Below are 21198 nucleotides of genomic sequence, written 5' to 3'. Positions count from 1 at the left end.
CTGGGAGCTTAGACAAGGCACTCACTGAAACTCATTGCAGATGCCCTTGTTTCCTCTTTCTCTGCCATCTACCCTTTAAATCTGTGTGATTATGTAGAAGCCATGTCAGCGGCTTACCTAGCAAACACGTCAGTGGTTTGTCTCAGATCTAAAGCTCAGTTATCTACCACAAGAGGGTACATAACACTTGCCTCATAATTCCGAATATCTGAACTTCTTGCTTAAAACTGTTTGGTGATAAAGCTGGAGCTTCTGTAGGAAGCCCACTCTAAGCATCCGGTTCTTAAGGCCGGCCCACGCCTAACCCCACCCCAGCAGGACCTCCTCAGGAGCCAGAGATACAGGAGGCACCAGGAAGGAGTCCAGATGTCAGGGCAAGCTAAAGTTGGGTTGTGTTGTCTCTTCAGAGATAATCCAAGGGATATAACCTGGCCAGTGGGAAAACAAGTTTAACAATTAAGTCAGATTTTGAGGGGAACCAGTCATTAGTTGGTAGAATATAGGATTTGTTAAAAGAAGGAAAACAGTAAAAGACTGTCCAGGAGGGCATTGCGCCAGTCTAGATTTACCAGGATGGTAAGGAAGAAATGGGTGTGAGTGAGCAGTATGCACGCGATCTGGTGAGAAATGGAAAAGTGAAAATGTGATCACCTTGTTTATGAGTCCTGAGTGCACAGGAAAGCACACATGCACATATGCACACAAGCACCTATGGAGTTACATTCATAGTTGTAGAATCTGTAGTCCTCAACTTTAACCCAGTGCGAAACTTTTAGCTTCAACATTCAGGCTTCAATTCCCCACCAACCATTTACACTGTAGACTAAATGAGCTTGATATTTTCCCCCATTGTTCCACTTTCTGGAATTATGGGTACATATACTTACTACTAGCTAGATACTCTCTGCTATACTTCTGTAAGTGAAAGCACAAAGTGGGATGCTGGAGAAAAAAAAATAAGAACATCAATATAGTTATCCTTTATTAAATTTTTATGAACCAAATTCCTGTGCTGAGTTCCTTATAAGGACTATCCTTAAATGACCACATCCGTTGCAGTAGGCACTATGATTGCACTTTAAAAGTTACAGGAACTTGCTGAAAGTCATCGAGCCTTAAAGGGATCCAAATATGTTGTCACCAAATACATCACTTTGGATTATTTTGAGGCAATTGAGAAAATGCAGGGAGAGGTTGCTCTGTTCTCCCCCTGTATCCTTCTGGTGAAGGTGCCTCCATCTCCCCACTAAGGAATAGACTTACCCTATGGTAACGCATGACATTACCATAATATGTGTTACGGAGAGACTACATATGAGATTCCATGTAAACAAATATAAGTCAAGAGCGCTGCCTATCTACCATCTGGTTTTCCTCATATATCCAGCTTCCCAGAATGCACTACCCTTAGAAGCCCAGAGCTACTTGTCTAGCTATTGCTCCATACTTTCTCATCTTTTGATAAAACACTATGTAGTTCCCCCACGTTTACACTTTTTTGGTTTTTTTTTTTCCTGTCAAGCCCTGTACAGATAAAATGCCAATATCAAATGCATTTTCTATGTTTTTATTCTGTTACTGTCTTTTGTTTGTTGTTGTTTATTTATTACGAAAACTTTAGTTATAGAATATAAGACTGTATATGAAAAGATATAAGCCACAGTGGCAAGACCAGTATTATATCTCTGCCTGTATCTTCTAAAGCTAACGCTTTGAGTCATTATTAGTAATACAATGATAAAATATAAAAATTATTGTGAATCTCCAATTGGAAAGTGATGTGAGAAAAATTTTGAATTCTCTTCCATGTAATAGCTTTTCTATTGCTGTAATTTACTTATCAAACAAAAGAATCGCTGGGTTTTCCCGGTGTTTCTGGAGATCCAGAGACTGTCTTTGAATGTAACATAGTTTCTATCAAGAAGAACACAATATTACTTTGAAATAAACATAGCTTTAAGGTGTAAACTCTTAGGGAATTATATCACACCCCGTGAAACTTTATGACTTGTTAAATTATTGTGCTACTTTTGAAACAGAGGCACAGGCATCTTTGAAAAGGTGGCTTCACAATAAAAAATGAGGAAATCATGAAATTTGCAGGCAAATGGTGGGATCTAGAAAAGATCGTTCTGAGTGAGGTATCCCAGAAGGAGAAAGACACACATGGTGTATACTCACTCATATAGTACTATAAGATATGATAAATATAATGAAATCTATACACCTAAAGAAGATAAACCTGAAAGAGGACCCAGAGTAAGATGATCAATCCTCACTTAGAAAGACAAATAGGAGGTACATTGGAAATAGGAGAAAACAAGTAACAGGACAGGAGCCTACCGCAGAGGGCTCCTGAAAGACTCTACCTAGCAGTGTATCAAAGCAGATACTAAGACTCATAACCAAACCTTTGGCAGAGTACAGGGAATCATATGTAAGAAGGGGGAGTTAGTATGACCTGGAAAGGATAGGAGCTCCACAAGGACCAAATATATCTGGGCTCAGGGTCTTTTCTGAGATTGACACTCCACCAAGGACCATGTACGGATATAACCTAGAACCTTTGCTTGGATGAAGCCCATGGTAGCTCAGTAACCAATTCGTTTCCCATAGTAAGGGGAACAGGGACTATTTCTGACAGGAACTCAATGGCAGGCTCTTTGACCTCCCCACCCCCCATGGGAGGAGCTGTCCTGCGAGGCCACAGAGGAGGACTTTGCAGCCAGTCCTGAAGATACCTGATAAAACAAGGTCAGATGAAAGGGGAGGAGGTCCTCCCCAATCAGTGTACTTGGAAAGGGGCAGGGAGGAGATAAGGGAGGAAGGGAGGGTTTGGGAGGGAATGAGGAAGCAGGATACAGTTGGGATACAGAGTTAATAAAATGTAACGAATAATAAAAAAAAGAAAAGAAAAGAAAAGAAAAGGTAGCTTCAGCAAGAAACCAGCAAATGTAGCAGCCAGTCATTTAAAGAGGTTTCAAAGACATGGGCTGTGATACATTAGACTGAGTGACAGGCATTGAATGACTTCCTTACTCTCATTAATCAATTCTTCACCCAAAGGACCGGTACAAAGGACTGTTGGGAGAATAGCTACCTCATTTAAATGCCTCTAAAATGTTTTTTTAAAACAGTTTTATCATTTCAAATACATTTACCAGACCTGTCATTCAGTGTTTACTACCTACCACTTGGGAAAAGAGCAACAGCCGACCAGTGAGAATCCTGAGTGCTGTGGATTCAGCGGCTCAGGGAGCGGCTGTGATGGATGGGTATGCAGGTCAAAGTCCCCAGAGGGAAGACTGGGGACTCTCTCGCCCTGTAGCTGCAAAGGCTGATGCTGGTGATCAGAGACGTGCACTCAGGTGGCCGAGAGCCAGAGTCAAAACTGAATAACCATCCAAGGTTACTGGGCACAACTATGGCGGTGTTCCGCACAGATTCGAATCTGGGGCACATGAAGAATATGCATTTCAAAGTTAAGATGAAATAAGATGCATTTTTTTTTCCATTTTACCAAAACAGGGACCAGAGGGCAGTTTAGACGCCCACTCCCCGCAGGGGCAGGGAGGGTACAGTTTGGAACCTTATTTTGTGTTAATGCTTCTTTTTGTTACCATGTTAATTTTTTTTTTCAAATAAGCGAAAACACATCAACGGGAAAGTTTGACTCCCAGGCTGGCAAAGCCTATGGGTTATTTTAGTCCTTTCTGCGGTTTCCATGGAACGAAAGCAATTTTTGTGGCTTTTGTGTTCGGGGCACCAGCTGTGAAAGTAATTAATCACTAATAAAGCTCCAGCACAACCCGCAAGAGGACACTGTCCACTCACCAGGACCCGGGCAGGTGGACCCCATGCTTGTGGCATTATGGAGACCACCCCGGTGGATGTGTGCCAAAGGACTCCTCTCTAGAACCTGTAATGTCCTTCCCTCCGGGATGCATCTCAGTCACTACAGGTGTTTACACACTGTCCCCAGTAAGGATGGTGCACACCTCAGACTCTCCTTAAATCCCAGAGGCCGACAGAGGTTGACCTCAGCCTGCCTGTGTATAACAGTAAAGAAGAGAAAGTGGTCGCAGACTCCATAATGGTTTTCTATGTGTCTTGTTTGTTTGGTTTTGAGACAGGATCTCACTAAGTTGTCCAGGCTGGCCTTAAATTGACTTGTGGTCCAGCCAGGCCTCGAACATTTGACCTCGTGCCTCAGTCTCCTGAGTGGATGGGATTACAGAGGTCGGCACCAAGCACAGTTTCTTTTTTCTTCTTTTGCAATAGCCGCTTTCCTCTTAGTTTCTCTAGAGCTCCCTTTGAAATACACTGTTCAGAGAGCACCCTTGCGCGAGATCCTTTTAGGTAGAGGGCCACCCTAGGTACCACCTGCCTCCTCAGGGCACCGGACGTGAGTGCCACCGGATGTCGCTGGGTGAGCTCCTATTCCTGTGACTAGGAATAAATCTCTGCTCTCTTCACTTTCAATTTCCTGACCTGTAAAACAGTAATAGTAAGCTCCTGCCTCGTCCAGTCCACAGTGTCTCTGAGGGACACCTGTAGGTGCGTGTGCTTTTGTGAATTGAAACATTCTATACAAACATAAGGACTAGGAGCCACAGATCTTGACAGGACAAGATTTGCAAAGAGTGAGAAACAGACTCTGTTCAGGATTGTTTCATTGACTAGGCCAGTAACAAGACAGGGGCTGAGAGGGACTTTCTGGACCACATTTCCTCATGGGTTGGGAGCACACCCATCTATCAAGCCCAGGGAGGAAGCTGAACTTTCTGCGCATGCTCTTGTTAACCCGGAAGCTCATCCAGACTGAGCCGGCTGGAGAGGCTGCTCAGGCTTTCTCCAGCTTTGGTCTCAGTTTAGCTGCTGCACTTTTAAATGCTCAAGAAAGCGGTATTATGTCATTATGGCTTTGCCCCACCCTTGGGAGAGTTCCCAGAGGGTGTAGACCGCCCCCAGGAAGCCCGCAGGAAGCTGGACCAGAAAGTGCAGAATCATTGTGAGCACAAGCAGGAGCCAGCCCGTCTCACGCTCCTGGGTTCTACAGCCGAATATCTGACACCGGAGGCAGTTAGAGAAGCTCCGTGTCGGGCTTTTCTTCACCCCTGAGGGGAGATAACATTTATGTCATAGGTGCTGGATACAGCTAGTGAAGAGGATGCCTGTACTTGGAGGCCCACAATCTAAATTTGTTCCCACGACAGCCTAGTAAAGCATTGCAGGCTGAAGGAATCATTCAAGGTGTTGGAAGATAGCCCCTGCAGGTTTAATTTCTTTCTCTTTATTACCCAGCTCTGAGTATGAAGAGAATAAATAAATTCAGTACAAATGAACACGTGTGAATATATACATACATGCATGCATGCCTACGTACACACAAACACACATCTGCTAAAGTGATGGACAGGATTAATTTCCTGGAAATATCCTGAGTTTTACAATGTTTGTAAAACCCTCATTCTTAAAATTCTTGTCAATAGTCTTTAAAATTCCTAAATCTTTGAGTCCTCAAAGGACCGCTGTATGTGTGAATCATAGAAAATTATGTATTTACTGTATGAGTAGTTAAACTTGGAATTTTTTTTTTTAAATTTAGTTCACTCAAAATCAAATGAAGCCCGTTAGCTCTGAACCAAGTGACACACACCAGTTACTACTGGAGATCCGCTGTGCACTAAGGAAGGAAAATTGGGAAAGGCAGACATACACATTTCTAATGCTGTAATAAGAACAGCTTAAAGAAAGGGGGATGTGGGGCTGGAGAGATGGATCAGAGGTTAAGAGCACTGGCTGCTCTTCCAGAGGTCCCGAGTTCAATTCCTAGCAACCACAACTCAGTCATCTAGAATGAGATCTGGTGCCCTCTTCTGGCATGCAGGTATACATGCAGGCAGAACACTGTATACATAATAAATAAATAAATGCTTAAAAAAAGAAAAAGAAAGGGGGATGTGTTTTTCCTCACAGTTTGATGTTTTTCCCATCAGGCAGAAACATGCACAGCAATAGGAGCAGAAGGGGCTGTTCACGGACTCCACAGGAAGGAAGCAGGAGATTAATGCTTGTGCTCAGCTTGTTTATTCCCTTCTAGTCAGTGCAGGACCCCAGCTCATGGAATGTTTCTACCTGCATTTATGCTGTGTGGGGTGGGGACTCTTTCCATTTCAGTTAACTCAATTTAGATGGTCCTTTACAGGAATGCCCAGGGACTTTTTTCTTGGGCGATTCTGGATGCTGTTAAGTTGACAATCAATAGAAGAAGAAAAAAAATTTTTTCCTGCAAAAGTTTAGGGTATTTTTTATTTTTCTTTTTATTTATTTATTTTTTATTAATTATACTTTATTCGCTTTGTATCCTCTGTGTAGCTCCCTCCTTCCTCCCCTCCCAATCCCACCCTCCCTCTCCCTTCTCCACGCATGCCCCTCCCCAAGTCCACTGATAGGGGAGGTCTTCTTTTCCTTCCTTATGATCCTAGTCTAGCAGGTCTCATCAGGAGTGGCTGCATTGTCTTCCTCTGTGTCCTGGTAAGGCTGCTCCCCCCCTCAGGGGGAGGTGATCAAAAAAAAGTAAAGATTTTAATTTATTTTTCTGAACAAAAATATCAAAGCAAAAAGCTATGCATTCTGGCCAGAAAATGAGGAAACTGAAAAAGCAGACAAGAAAGGGACAGCACTGGAGATACTGGCAGCATTAAAGAGAAGCCAGGAACTCTCCGGGACAGGAGGAAGCTGGCCAGACCTCACACACTGAAGACTCCAGGTTAGGTATAGCTCAGTGGGAGAGCACTTGTCTAGTATATATGAGGTCCTAAGATCAATTCCCAGAATCACATACATGCACACAGAAAAAGAAAGAAAGGAAGAAAGAAAGAAAGGAAGGAAGGAAGGAAGGAAGGGGGAGGAAGGGACAGAGAGAGGGAGGTAAGGAGGAAGGGAGAGGGCAGGGGAGGGGAGGGGAGGGGAGGGGGAAAAGACTCTTTTCCTTGGGAACAGCCAACAGGGCTCAGGTACACAGAATTTAGTGCAGCCAATGTCCTTGGGATGCCGCCTACTCTTTGAGCTGGTGACAGATCTCAGGACCCTGTATGTGGTAGTTTTTACGGGCATGGGCATGTAGGTTGCAAACAGAAGTCTAGACAGTATACAGGAAGATTACATTACTTGCCAGGAACCCCTGAAAGGGCAGGGAGTGAGAGTATAAGGGTGAAAGGAAAAGTTGCCGTAGAGAGCCTAAGAGTCTGGTAATGCCAGAGACGCAAAGCATCTGCTGAAGATGCTGTAGGCGATGGGTGTAACTGGCCAAACAAAGAAACATCAGGGGCTGAAAGCAGCAAAGTCATGGGGTCGGCCTGAAAATGCTGGTTGCAAATTAGATCGGGACCTCACGTGCTCAAGTCCATAGACGCGGAGCGTGGGATGTAGTGAGCCTACCCCTGAGAGTTTGCTTTAAGTTGGGAAGAGACTTTCAGTTCACACTTTGAAAAGATGTTGGAACTGCTAAGGCTTTGGCAACAGTCAAAATGGACTAAGTGTGTTCTGTATTATGAGATATACAGAAGCTTTGGGGGAATTAGGGAGGTATGATATGGTTTAAGGTTACATATTTAAGTGTTAAACACACAAGGAGTGGACTTGCTATAGTTGATCTTCATTGTCACCTTTCCCGAACATAGAAGATCTTAGGAGGCTGAGACATATTTCCGGGTGATTCCAAGAAAACTGAGTGGACCAAGATCCACCCTGCCGTGCCCTGGCTGCCGTGATAGAACGGGCTCTCTTTAACTGGAAATAAATCTTTCTCCCTTTCTCCCTGACAGTAGTTTCTGTCAGATTCCTTGTTGCTGTGAGGAAAAGTGCAATGTCTTCACTGTGCCACACACTGGAAATGCGGCAAGGCTGTGAAAACTAGTAACAGTCTAAGATTCTATTAGAGAAAATGGTAATTGCAGATGGAAAAAGTATAGACACTTTATTGTAGTGGAAATTTGCATAGGGTTCCTGGAAATATGGAGTATAAAAACAGGCAGATCAGTTATTCCATCCCAGGGTCACCTGAACTGAGATGGATAGGCACCAAGGTAGTTATAACATTTACTTCTGCGGCTTCAACGAGGAACACACAGCTACTGCAGTTTTGTCAGCAAGACCGCTTTCGAATTCCCTCACAGAGAATGTGAGAACTTATGAGTCGTCCTCCTTGGGAAGCCCCATAATATAAGAGTAACGGGGGAGGGGTAGTCATTGTCACCCATGGTGCAGCCACTGGTAGGTTACCCAGGATCCAGTAAATAACTTCCCAGCTGTGCTCATACAAGCCAGCCATTCCTGTGAAGTTCATTGGATCACAACAGAAAGCAAGAGGGAACCTCTGTGGAACAAGACTAGGGAGAACGGAAACAGGAAGGGAATAAGAGAGAGGGTGATGGCTTGTTTCCTGTCAACTTGACACAAACTAGAGTTATTTGAAAGGAAAGAATCCCACTTGAGAAAATATTGCCTTAAGATTGGCCTGTAGAGAGTTCATAGGGTGTTTTCTTACTTAGTGATTGACATGGGAGGGCTCAGTCCACTGTGGATGGGCCTCCCCCTTGGGCTGGTGGTTCTTAAGAGGGAGAAAACAGGCAACAGGACAGGAGCCTACCACAGAGGGCCTCTGAAAGACTCTGCCCAGCAGGATATCAAAGCAGATGCTGAGACTCTTAACCAAACTTTGGGCAGAGTGCAGGGAATCTTACGGAAGAAGGGGGAGATAGAAAGACCTGGAGGGGTCAGGAGCTCCACAAGAAGTGCAACAGAACCAAAAATCTGGGCAGAGGGGTCTTTTCTGAGACCAATACTCCAACCAAGGACCATGCATGGAGATAACCTAGAACCCCTGCCCAGATATAGCCCACGGCAGCTTAGTGTCCAAGTGGGTTCCCTTGTAAGGGGAACAGGGACTGTTTCTGACATGAACTCAGTGGCTGGCTCTTTGATCACCCTCCCTGAGGGGGAAACAGCCTTACCAGTCCACAGAGGAAGACAATGCAGCCAGTCCTGATGAGATCTGATAGGCTAGGGTCAGAGGGAAGGGGAAGAGGACCACCCCTATATATGGACTTGGGGAGGGGCATGGGAGAAGAAGAGAGAGGGAAGGTGGGATTAGGAGGGGATGAGGGAGGGGGCTACAGCTGTGATACAAAGTATATAAACTGTAATTAGTAAAATAATAATAATAATAATAATAAATTTTAAAAAAAGAAAACAGGCTGAGCAAGCCATGTGGAGCAAGTCAGTAAGTATCACTCCTCCATGGCCTCTGCCTCAGCTCCTGCCTCCAGGTTTCTGCCCCACTTGAATCCTGCCCTAACTTCCTTCCTTTAGTGATAAACTGTGATCTTAAAGAGTAAGTAAAATAAAACCTTTACTCCTCAGTTTGGTTTTGGTCATAGTGTTTCAGCATAACAAAGAAAACCCTAACTAAGACAGAGAGTGAAGGGAGACGAATATGACCACAATCCATCACATGTATGTACCTATGTATGTATGTATGTAAAAATGTACTCAGAAACAAACAGGGTGGCTTGGGGGATAACATGTAATTCAATAGCCCGGTGTTAGAGAACATTTGCCTAGCACATGTGAAGTCCCGTGTTCTATTCCAAGCACTGTGGCAGAATGATGTCTTTGTTTGCGCTTAATTTGTGCTTCAGAATTGAATTTAATGAGGTAGTTTGGTAACACTGCAAGGGTTAAAAGAGACAGTTGGTGTGGATCTACGTTTTGGAGCATATTTATCATACCAAGGAGGAAAACCCTTTCTTGGCATTTGATGTTTCACTGATGTACCATGTGCCTAAAATGCTCCAAATGCCAACCCTCCCTTCTCTTGCCCCTTTTATAGTCTCCCTATTTACAGTCCTTTGTAGATAGGTGACCCTGGACTGATGAAAATATCTATGCCATGGATCATGTAACGATTTCCCCCAAATGGAACCATTCCTTCTTGGAGGGAGGAAACAGACTCACAGGACTCAAGGAAATGGCAAAAGTTACAAGGCTCCAGAAACGCAGGAAGTTATTAGAGCCACATAGGTCTCAAGGGTTCTGCTCTAAAGACGCTGACAGTCTCTGGGGAGAGAGTGTCCCTTATGCTGGGGTGGGATTTTTTCTCAAGCAACCAGCTTCCTTTTTTCATTTATGTAACACCTACTCTGTGTGTTGATAAAATCACCCCTAAACACAGGTTTATTAAGCTAGACTTGGGTAGAAATGTTTTGCTGTCTGTCAGAGAACACTGTGCTTCTCTTGGGTCTACCTCACACTCATGAGTAAAAGCAGTTGCCTCGGGACTGGGAAGATGGCTCAACCACAGGTTAAGAGCTTTAGTTATTTTCTTGCAGCCAGCTCACAACCATCTTTACCTCTAGATCGGGCTCCAATGCTTCTGGACTCATGATTGTATTCAGGTACACATGCCCACACTGAGACACACAAACATATGAATAATTGGAAACAATAAAGATTCAAAAAAAAATAAGAAAAGAACAGTTAGCTCCATGGTTGCTCTCTAGAAGGAGTTTGAAGAGGGAGGCAAATGATGGTTCGTTCATTTCCCCCACCATTTCCACAAGAGACATTATGTGCTCTAGATCCCACTGTCTGTGCACAGAATGTGAAGTGTGCCCTCATTCAAGAAGATTAGTTCAGGCTGGGCAGCAAAAGAGCAAGCCAGACACTGTTCCCACTGCAGCAGAGCCTTCTGTGTGGTCTAGTTGGGGAAATGACCAGATATCTGCTCCTGTTCTGTCTTGAGGCTTGATGTCTGGGCCAGCCTGACTGGACTCCAAAGTGAGACCTCTATGCCTGCAGCCTTCAGAATGGTGAAAAATGAGCCAGGCCTTTGTGCTCTGGCACCTTTTCATGTGGATGGCGAGCACTTAGGAGGTAAACAATTAGACCTACCTCTCCACACGTCAGTTATGTCGGTTTCTGAAGTGAAGAAATTATGTCAAGTCAGTTGAACAAGATACCCTCTTAGCACTGTGCTGCATGCGGCATGTGCTTTGCATACAATGACCTTGATGATAGGCCTTCCCTTCCCTCTGGAGAGGGTCTCACCATCTTGCTTCTGAACAAAGCCACTCTTTACTCATTTTCAGAGAAGACTATACCGTAGAAGGTCAAGGGTACTGTTGCCTAAGGAGGCATGACGACTGCTCCATCCCCAGGATATTGGCATTTTAATAAGGAAAAAGGAGAGATGCTGCTGCACTGAACCTCCGTGAGGCGAACAAAAGCCAACAGAGACTGTTGGAAAAGTAAGGGGAAGCAACTTAGGAGTTCTTGTTTTAATAGCATTTTAAAGTCAACATTTGAGGTCACACTTCTAAAACTCAAATTGCCAACATTTGGAAGCAGATGGAACAGCCAGATCATGGTCAGTGTGTCAGTGTGGCTGTTTTGTAGACCTCCTTTTAGAGTGAATATTTGGTGTGTATAAACTGAACAGATTCGGAGTCAGTCAGTGTCTGTAACCTTGATATTTAAGGATTGAAGGAAGAGGGGGAGACAGGGGTATGAAATATGGCCTTCACATAACTTAGATGTGTACCTAGGATGGTACAGATGAAATAAATCGATGGCTGAAAGAATTTATATTTGCATATAGTGTTAATGTACAGTACTTTAACTTACTATTCCTTAGTTTGAATTTCTTTTTTTACTAAAATGCACATCGCATGCATTCTTAATCACACAATTCCACATGTATTGTAAATTCCCACAGAAAGTCACGAATCTCCTTCCTTTTGAACTACTGCCCCACAAATGCTAGGATTTCACTGTTTACAGTTCCACTGTCACGCTTGTGGCCAACTCTCTTGTGTATGGTAATAGATGACAACAGTACGCAGGGCCGAAAGCCGTAATGGCTAGCCGTTCCGTGGTCAGTGAAAGGAAATTATACAACGTCCCCGCCAGCGCGCCGTGAAAAGGCAAGGTCCCACGTTTCTCCAGCTCACCCCATCCCGCACTTGCCACTAATAATAGGTTTTGAAAATAGGTTGGGGGTAAGTGGACCCTGGAGACCTATTCTCTGTACCCCTAAACCATACTCAACTCCCAGTTCTGGGCAAATGTGGTGTATCCAACTCCCACACAACTTGGCTTTTTACATAAATTTTGCACTATCAGTATACATACTTATACTTTTCAGATTGCTTTAGCTGTGAAAAACAATGCTTAAAAAAGAGTAGTGTGACCTAAGATGAGGGGAGTCAAATGGTTGGCAGCTGCTTGCCCTTCTTAAGAGTGCATTGGGGTACTTGTTTGTTTTTAACTTTTGTGCATTTGCTATTTGAATACGAAGTAACAGCAGCAGTCATTATTCTCACATTCCTGTGAGCCCTGCCTTCGCGTCTGCCTCTCTGTCACAGTAACTGGTTTTTAAGTCAAATCGTGCCTAGTCTTTATTCTAGCAGTCTGTCTTTCAGGGAGGAAGGGCAGCCTCACTGCCAGCCAGTGCCAGCCTCCAGATTGTCCTGACCTGGTGTCTGGCTTGTGCTGCCCATGATTATGGCTCTGGTTGGCAGCGCAGAGGCCCACGGGACTATGGGACAGAGAGCAGAAAAGGAATCTTGAATTACAGGGGGAAATGGTGCTTTAAAAAAGGCAACACTTCACTGGTGTCTATTTTTTTTCCCCATTGTAAGATATTTTCAAACAGTTCTTCATTTCAACGAAATATGTTTAGTTGTACCTCTTGAGGAAATTTATCCAATTGTGTAATGTGCTTTAGGTGAAATAATCCAGGAAATGCAACTGGAAAAATAGCACAAATGTTTCTTCATACATATGTGAGAAAGACTGTATATTTAGGAGCTTCAGAAATACGGCAGAGGACTAGAGAGAGAGCTCAGCCGATAAAGGGCTTGCTTGACATTCACACGGACCTGGGTTCAATCCCAGAACCGGTGTAAAACCAAGCTGGGTGTGGTGGCACACTTGTAATCCTAGCACTGGACCTCTGCGGCTCGCTGCCACCAGGGGCAGCCTACTTGGTGAGTTCCAGGCCAACGGGACACCAGTCTCAAAGAGTCCAGCGGGTGGACAACAGCTGAAGACCAGCTGCCAAGTCTGTCCTCTGACCTTCACACGCACACCCACACACTTGTACACATACAGAATGATATACTTTGCTGAACTAAAAGCATGTTATGCTAGGTCCGTTCATGTTAATTGGATAATTTGATTTATTTTTACATCCCATCGGATGGGGGATCTCTTCATGCATTTTATTCAGTGCTTTATAATGATGTCCATACTTTTAAAAGTTAATAATGATTAAGTAATCGTGCTCATTGTTTTTATAACTGCTTGATTGCTTAAACATGGGTAATATTTTACATAGTACTGAAATTATTGAATTTAATGTTTCCAGGAATACAAAAAAAAATATCTTTAAAACATTCTCTCAGTTCTAATTCCTCAAAGTTAATTCTCTATAACCTTCCTTCTCAGATGTGAACTTTTATCAGTAGAGGCTCTCTGCCTGTGTGTTTCTCACCAGGCTTGATCCAGTCAGCAGGAACACCTGAGATGAACCTTTGCTTTTGGCAAAGGAAATCACTCAGGAATGTGAACTTATAAGTAAACAATTAGAGCGGACTCTGGCATCCAGTCAGGCATGTGGCATTCACATTGGTTAACAGGACACACAGGCATGCATGAGCACACACTGCAGCCACATTCAGGGGACCCGACAGAGAACAGACAGCAACTGAGCAAGACGTGGCGATTCTTCACTCTATTGCACCAGTATTGTCATTTTGTAATATTCTATTTGGGCTCTATTAAATTTTCTCTGGCTCTATCTTAACTCTTTCCCTGAAATTTTTAGGCTCTCTCGAGATGTGGTCTTTCTACATCTTAATCTCCTGTGTGTTTATTCAAATGCTCCTAATCTTTACCCCCCCAGCTCCTGCCAACAGAATCAGATTGTCTAGAAGTGGGAATAGTCGGAAAGTTCCCATCCCTCTTCCAGTGATGCTCAGGCATGTCAAACTAGAGACAACATTCAATGACACCTGCAAGACACCCTCCTCCTGACTAGGTCCTTGTCTACACTCACTGCATTGCTACACCAATTCCTGCATTTTTAAAGGCTTTGTGGAGCACCTTAAACCAATGTCACTTGGACTGGTCCATCAAACCTACACCAGTCTTAGACATTACCAGTATCAGGTGAAGGATCCAGACCTATTCAGTAGCCACAAATTCTAGAAATGTTCCTTAGTCATTCAAGATAATTTTAGAGAAGGGCTGTGTCTTTTGCTTTGTATTGCTATGATAAAAACCATGACTGAAAGCAACTAAAGGAAGAGAGGACTTGTTTCTCATCACCGCTCTCCAGTTACACGCTATCGCTGAAGGAAGTCAGGGCAGGAAGAGTCAGGAACCTGGGGAGGTAGGCTGAAGCAGTCACAGTGGAGGGACATTGCCTTGCTCTTCATGTCCACCTGCTCCCTTCTCACACCCAGAACCACCTACCTGGACGTCACCCCACACAGTGAGCTGAGCCCTTTCACATCAATCATCAGTCAAGACAATGCACCACAGCCGTGTATACAAGCCAATCTGGTGGGAGCATTTTCTCAGTTGAGTTTCGTTCTCCCCAAATGGCTCAAAGTGATATTAAAAACTAGCCAGCCCAGGCTGGGTACCATATAAAAACTGGCCATCCCTTAGACCAGCAGTTGCCTATTCTTTGCTGTGAGATGAATTGGAAGTTATTTGAAATAACAGAGTAGAGAATCCCTTTCCTCCTGAGATTCTCTGAGTCCCAGGGCTTGTTAGTGCCTTTTCTCTGTTCTCTGCTCCCTCTGTGGGAGCCCTCTCCACCCTCCTCCACACCTCAGGCTGTAGAACATGGGAACTGCTAACCCCTCTCTCATACAGCCATCCTCATTGTTGTCATTTACAGAGGAGGCACTTAGGACAGTGTCTTGCCCTTGAACATTATAATCTCTACATTTAAATTAGAGTTATTGATTTTCCTCAAAAGTACAGTGATGTGACATTTGGGGGTTCAGCATACCATAGAAGGAACCCAGAGACCTATTGATTTACCATCACGGTGGTAGATACTGACAGAAGGTCTTGGGGCTTACTTTGCATGAAAGTGTTGCCTTGGTTGTCAAGTATTAATTTAAAATGATTTGAACTGTCATTGACAAAGTAGCCCCTGTTTTGACACTCAGAAGACTGTCTTCTTTTCGTGTGTATTCAGATTGTAAAGGATAGTACAATTTTAATTTCGGTTGTTTGGTATCTCTGACACTTAGTGGGAGGAGGGTATCAAAATGTGGATCTTACTAGGAAATGTGTCTTTTGGTTCCGGGCAATTCGTGTCTACCCTCACAGTGTTTCCGAGCCTGAGCCACTGGCTAGCTCATATTGGTCCCTAAAACCTGGGTATATTGTAGGCCTCTGAGTATCTCATCACACACTGCTCTCACTCCTCCATGAACTGTGTTTGTCACTGTTATCCTGTGTGTCTGTTTCCCATGGTAGACTGTAAATCTGAATTGTTTCCTGTTGGAGCTCAAACACCAATAAATGGCCTGGTGCACTGACCACGGTATCCACCAGTAAATTAGTGACAAGCAAACCATGGAGATTTGTGCACCATTTAGGACAACTAGAACCCTCTAGATTTTATTAAACTAAAGTGGTCCCTCTTTCCTTGCTCTGCTGGGCTTCTGCTCTTTGTTTTTAACATTTTCCCCCCTGTGAACTTAAGAGTTAATTTCTGGTCAGCTCTTCTGGAACTCTCAAAAGATGCTGGCTCAGACTCAGCCCTCTAGATATCACCACTCTTCACAGTTTTAAAAGGGTCCCTGACCTTTTCCTGGCCTCTTAATGCAAACCCTGAAGGCCCTTTAAGACAGAGAACCAAACAGTGTATGTCCTTGTGAGTGTTTTCGTCCTAGCATTCTAGCTTCTTTGAGACCATGAAAACACATTTTTTTCCCTTTGATTCATTTTATCTAAATGTCCTGGGTAGCTCCATAAATGGGATTGTTGATAATGGCTATGCACATGTTTTCTTTTAAACTATCTCCCTGGTAAGTATCTGGTGGTTTTAGAGAGAGACGCTTTTGCATATCAGCGGTGGGTGTCGAGAGCTGAAGGTTAAAGAGGCGAGGCTGACCCTGAATGACCTTGCTGAGACAATGTTGTTATATGAATAGGTCTCCTACTGTGAAAGGTCTTCTATTTGATAATGGTATGAAAAGGCTTTCATCAGCTAGGGCTTGCTTTTGGAAGGGCACAGGCTCATATTTCTATATTGTCACTAGCGTTTCTAGCCGCCCCCCCCCCCCCATATATCTATGTGTATCTCATTCTTCTTTGGTAGGTAAAGAGAAGGGACAGTTTATTCTTGGAGTAGGCCGTGAGCCTATTTTGTATATGGAGAGAAAGAAATTTCCTATTGAAGGCAACTTCTCTCTGCCACATTATTTCTTGCTTTTTTTTTTCCCCCAAATTGCCTTTGATGGCTATCTGTTGTTAACATCAAAGGTGAGCTACTAGTGAGGAGCCCCAAGACCTTGAGTGGACTACCAGAAAGAAGAGCCAAAAGAACGCGATCAGCCATGCATCTGAAGGGATGGCTTGAAGAATTCAGAGACTGGTAGACTGTAGCTTGTGCCTAGGAAGGCTGCTGTGAGGATAGAAGCCAAGGCCTGAAATTACCCTAGAACCATGGTACAAAGCACAGGGCTCTCTCTCTTTCTTTTCTCCCTCTCTCTCTCTCTTTCTCTCTGTCTTTCTCTCTCTTGCATTTGTACATCTGTGTGTGTGTGTGTGTGTGTGTGTGTGTGTGTGTGTGTGTGTGTGTGTGCATTGAATAAGTGAATGTATGAGTATTTAGTCAGTGTGACCAGGACAGCTGTCTACATTATGTCAGCAGTTCAGTTTTTATCACAGGAGACAAAATTCCTGTACACAGCCTAGAAGAGGCCCAGAATTCAGCAGCCTGCAACCTTATACCATTCAAGACTTTGAGACACTTCCTGAAGTTTGACCAACAACAATAAAAAGGGACCAGCAAGGTCCCTCCCTGCACCTCCGTCAGCTGCCTCACAGCCAGTTTGTGACAGTCCACCACATCAAACGGGCAGTGGAGAGAAATGCAGCTGTAGACACTGGTGCCAGTGAGGTTGGATTAAGGCATAGGCTGCAATATTGCATGCCTTGCTCTTGAACAAAAACCCAAGAAACAACTGGGTTGAAAATGCTGCTGTGGGGCGGACTTATGCTGGGTCTGGGTGACCTTTTCTCACATTGAGATGAACAGCCCATGACCGTAGGCTGGGAATCTTCCCTCTGGGAAATGGATTGGCGTTCCAACACTACAATACTGTTGCAAACCCAACTTCTACTAAAGAAAGAGCAGTCTCATCAGTGCTGAAAAAGATAGGTTCTGCAAGGTCTCAAAGGTCCTGGAAGCAATTTTGTTGAAGTCAGAGCAAAAGAAATTGAAGAGGTAGACCTACGGCCCCTCTTCATCCTAACATGGAATTTTTCCTCCTGTGATAAGAACTGACAGTATAGACAGTGATTAAGCTTGCTTTTCTGATTGGGCTAATGGAGATGATTGTCTCCTCCTTGTCTATTGTCTCCAGGCTTCCACATCAATGAATAACATTGCTACTAAGATTCTAACTGAGGGAAGGTAAGAGTACAAGATTGTGACTAGAGAAAGGGTGAGATAGGGAGGAATAAGGAAGAGGGAGGGGCCAGCAGCTGTAGTGTCCCACTGTAGTTCACAGGAGCTAGCCAACAGAATGCAGTGGCGGTTGCTAAACTAAGGGGTCTATATTTTCACAGCCACTGCCTTTTGTGAGGAAGCCAGGAAGTAAGCACAGGGATAAGTAGACTGTTGGAGTAGCCAGATCAGCCAAGAGGAGCAGAAGTAGAAAACTATGAAATGCCAAGGCAAATTGGAATGTGCCAGAGAAGCATGTGTATGCAAACAGGGTCATTGCAGAAACTACAGAGAAGTCAAGACAAAGGGGGTGGAGCTGGGAACCTCATTTGAGACCAGAGAAGAGAATGACACAACATTGCTGTAATAACATTGATTTTTTTTTAAAAAAAAAAAGAAAAGTTGTATAGTTTTCAGGTGTGCCCAGCAATGGCCCTAGACAGGTGGTGTTGGTGAACCAGCCATAACAGGAATCAAAGAAAGTGCCTGGCAAAAATCAAAGCTCTGAAATAATACATTTGTGTTTGAGACAGGGACCCATGCGTCTTCAGTATAGTCTTCAACTTTCTTTGTTGCCAAGAAGAGCCTTGAACATCTGATCTTTCTGACTCTGGTGCTCAAGGGCTGGAATTACAGGCATGTGCCACCAACATCCTGTTCTGTGTAGTGTTAGGGGCTGAACCCAGGGCTTCCTCCATGCCATCTGAGCTTTATCCCTAACCCCAGAGTTACACACTTTTATAAGGAAAGCGTGCAATATGTGTGTGTGCATTTCACAGAGTGTGCTCTATAAAGAAAGCATGGCATTCACGGATTCTTTGAAGACTTCAGCTTATGCAACCAATATGAGACTTTTTTTACTTCCTATTATCTGGTCAAATTTGATCCTGTAACATATTTCTTTAAAAGAAATAAGCCTGTTTTTTGATCACCTCCCTCTGGTGAGATGATCTTACTAGGCCACAGAGAAAGAGGATTCAGACAGTACTGATGAGACCTGCTAAGCTAGGGTCAGATAGTAGGGGAGGAGGACTTCCCCTATCAGTGGACTGGGAGGGGGGGTATGGGGGAGAGGAGGAGGGTGGGACCAGGAGGATATGAGCAGAATTCTTTTATGAAGTCTGATAGTTTTTACTTCTCGGAAGTGGAGTGGTACCAGTTTGTTCACTGCTCTTCTGGGAAGCGTTTCTACCTGTTGAAAATGATAATAGTGTCAGTGCCTTGTGCATTGCCAAAAAACTCAAGGGGGAAACTATGTCTGGTAACTGATAAAAGGTTAGAAGCCGTTCCTAAATGTTTCCTTGGAGCTTCCGAAGATAACTTAGAACATGTCCATAAATCACATTGTTCTAATTAGAATGCATTAATGCCAGTCGTGACTGTGAATATTCACACAAGTGAGTAAGCAGCCATAAAAAAACGAGTGGTTTCCACATGAACATCATTGTCACTTTTGAATTGCTGAGGCGGAAATGTATGTGGACATAAAATTCTGTGTCACCCTTCCTACCAGTCTCTCCTCTCCTCCAGGGCACACATTTCTTTTGAACAGCATCTAGTGTTGATGCCAGGAGCCATCATATGAAAGGACCTTGGCCTTCCTTTGGCCTCAAAGCAGATACTCAGGCTTTCTTTTAGTATTTTGAACTTGGGTGCAAATGGAGCCTGAGAACGCCATGCCAGAAGCTGTAAGACATAAAATTTAGACTATATGAGTAGCTAAGACTTCCCCATGTATGAAAACTACTATAAAAAGGGAAAGACGGGGGTGTCACACCATGGAGAGCATAGATGGGACATGGGGGTGGGTCTTGCTGGTAGCCAAGCTCCTTGGCTCACAGGAGCCAACAAATGTCCACATGTCCAAAACAGGTATCACTTAAGATTTGGGACATTTAAACCCAAAAGTCCCCTTCAGGGTTTTAAGCAAAGTCTTAGGTGTTCTCATGGCGGGAAGTACTGTATCAGGTTATTTTGAGGGACAAGAATTTAAACTACCGACTGACAGTCAAATCTATCTGTGACATAATATCTAGTCGTATATGTACCATTGGCTAGTATCCTCTGCATAGTGCAAAGGGGGTGAAAACGCGATAACTTTAAGATAGATTGCAAATTCTTTGACATTCACCATGTTCTGCCTGTAAACTAAGATTTAAATACCTGCTCCTGTGAATGTGGATTTAGTGTCTTGCCTTTAACAGATGAAATACGGCAGAAGTGTTATAACCAGACTGCTAAATCCAAGTCTGAAGACATAGTTTGGCCTTCCCATCTCTCTGACGGTTAGAGCCATGCTCTTACATGCTGAGAAACAGAGGCTGCCTGTGAACATCCCACGCCACATTAGCAGCCCTGCGTGACAACACAGGTCCTGCCACTCCAGCCAGACCTCCTGATGACCCTGGCTCTCGATTAGACTCTTAGGAGGGGTGCTGAGCCAGAACCATCCATCAAGCCACTCCAAGTCTGTGGTTTACAGGGATAATTAAGGGTTTATTGTTGCTTTAAGTCATTGTACACACACACACACACACACACACACACACACACACACATACACACACACACACATTTGGGAAGTTTACTGCATGATAATAGATACCTTACAACATGTAAAATTAAACGGAAACGTTCTAAAGAGGTCCCTAAAGGGTAGTGGTAGGCATCTTCATATAAGTCATGGAAGTCACTGAAGATCTTGGGTTAGAAGCTGGAGCCTCTGGGTCTTAGGTTCTAAGTGGAACCACTCCTGAAGTCCAGGTAGAAGAAAGGCACCCTGTGTTCCCAAGGGGAGACAGAATCAAAGTGCCCGGTTTATAGTCAAGCAAGCACAGACCGACATCTTGGCTACCCTAGTTTCTGTTGGAACTTATTAACTGCCCTTTTTATTAGCTTTTAATTTTTTCATATAATAGATCTTGATCATATTATTTACCTTCCCCTAACTGCCCATATTTCTTGAAGGTCTTACTTTGAGATTGTTTCAGACTCATAAAAAATGTAACCAAAACCACAAAAAGAGCTCTTATGTACTCTTCACCTACTTTGATCAAGCATTAACATTTTATATTCAGGCCTCATTCAGTGAAGTCTTTAGCATGCAAGTATTTTGTATAAAATATACAGGCTGCTATAACTGCAACAAAACCATGAGAATCCTTCTCCAAAATACAAATAATATTTTACAAAGAGGACTAACTCTCCATTTCACAAAAAATAGATTCACACAGCCAGGCCTCCTCCTCTACTCTCTTTTCCGTGTTCCTATTTTTCCTCAGGACACCCAGACACCCCCCCCCACACACACACACACTCATTTCCATATCAAGCTGCCTCTTCATAGCAAATTAACCTATCCTAGATAATTTTCTTCCTTAAAAATGAAAATGTCAGCAGGAGCTGAGATGCCAGTATAGAGGTTCTCATTCTCA

This window comes from Meriones unguiculatus, chromosome 20 (genome assembly GCF_030254825.1).
Source record: "Meriones unguiculatus strain TT.TT164.6M chromosome 20, Bangor_MerUng_6.1, whole genome shotgun sequence".
NCBI classification, from domain to species: Eukaryota; Metazoa; Chordata; class Mammalia; order Rodentia; family Muridae; genus Meriones; species Meriones unguiculatus.
Note: the sequence above shows the minus strand (reverse complement) of the source record.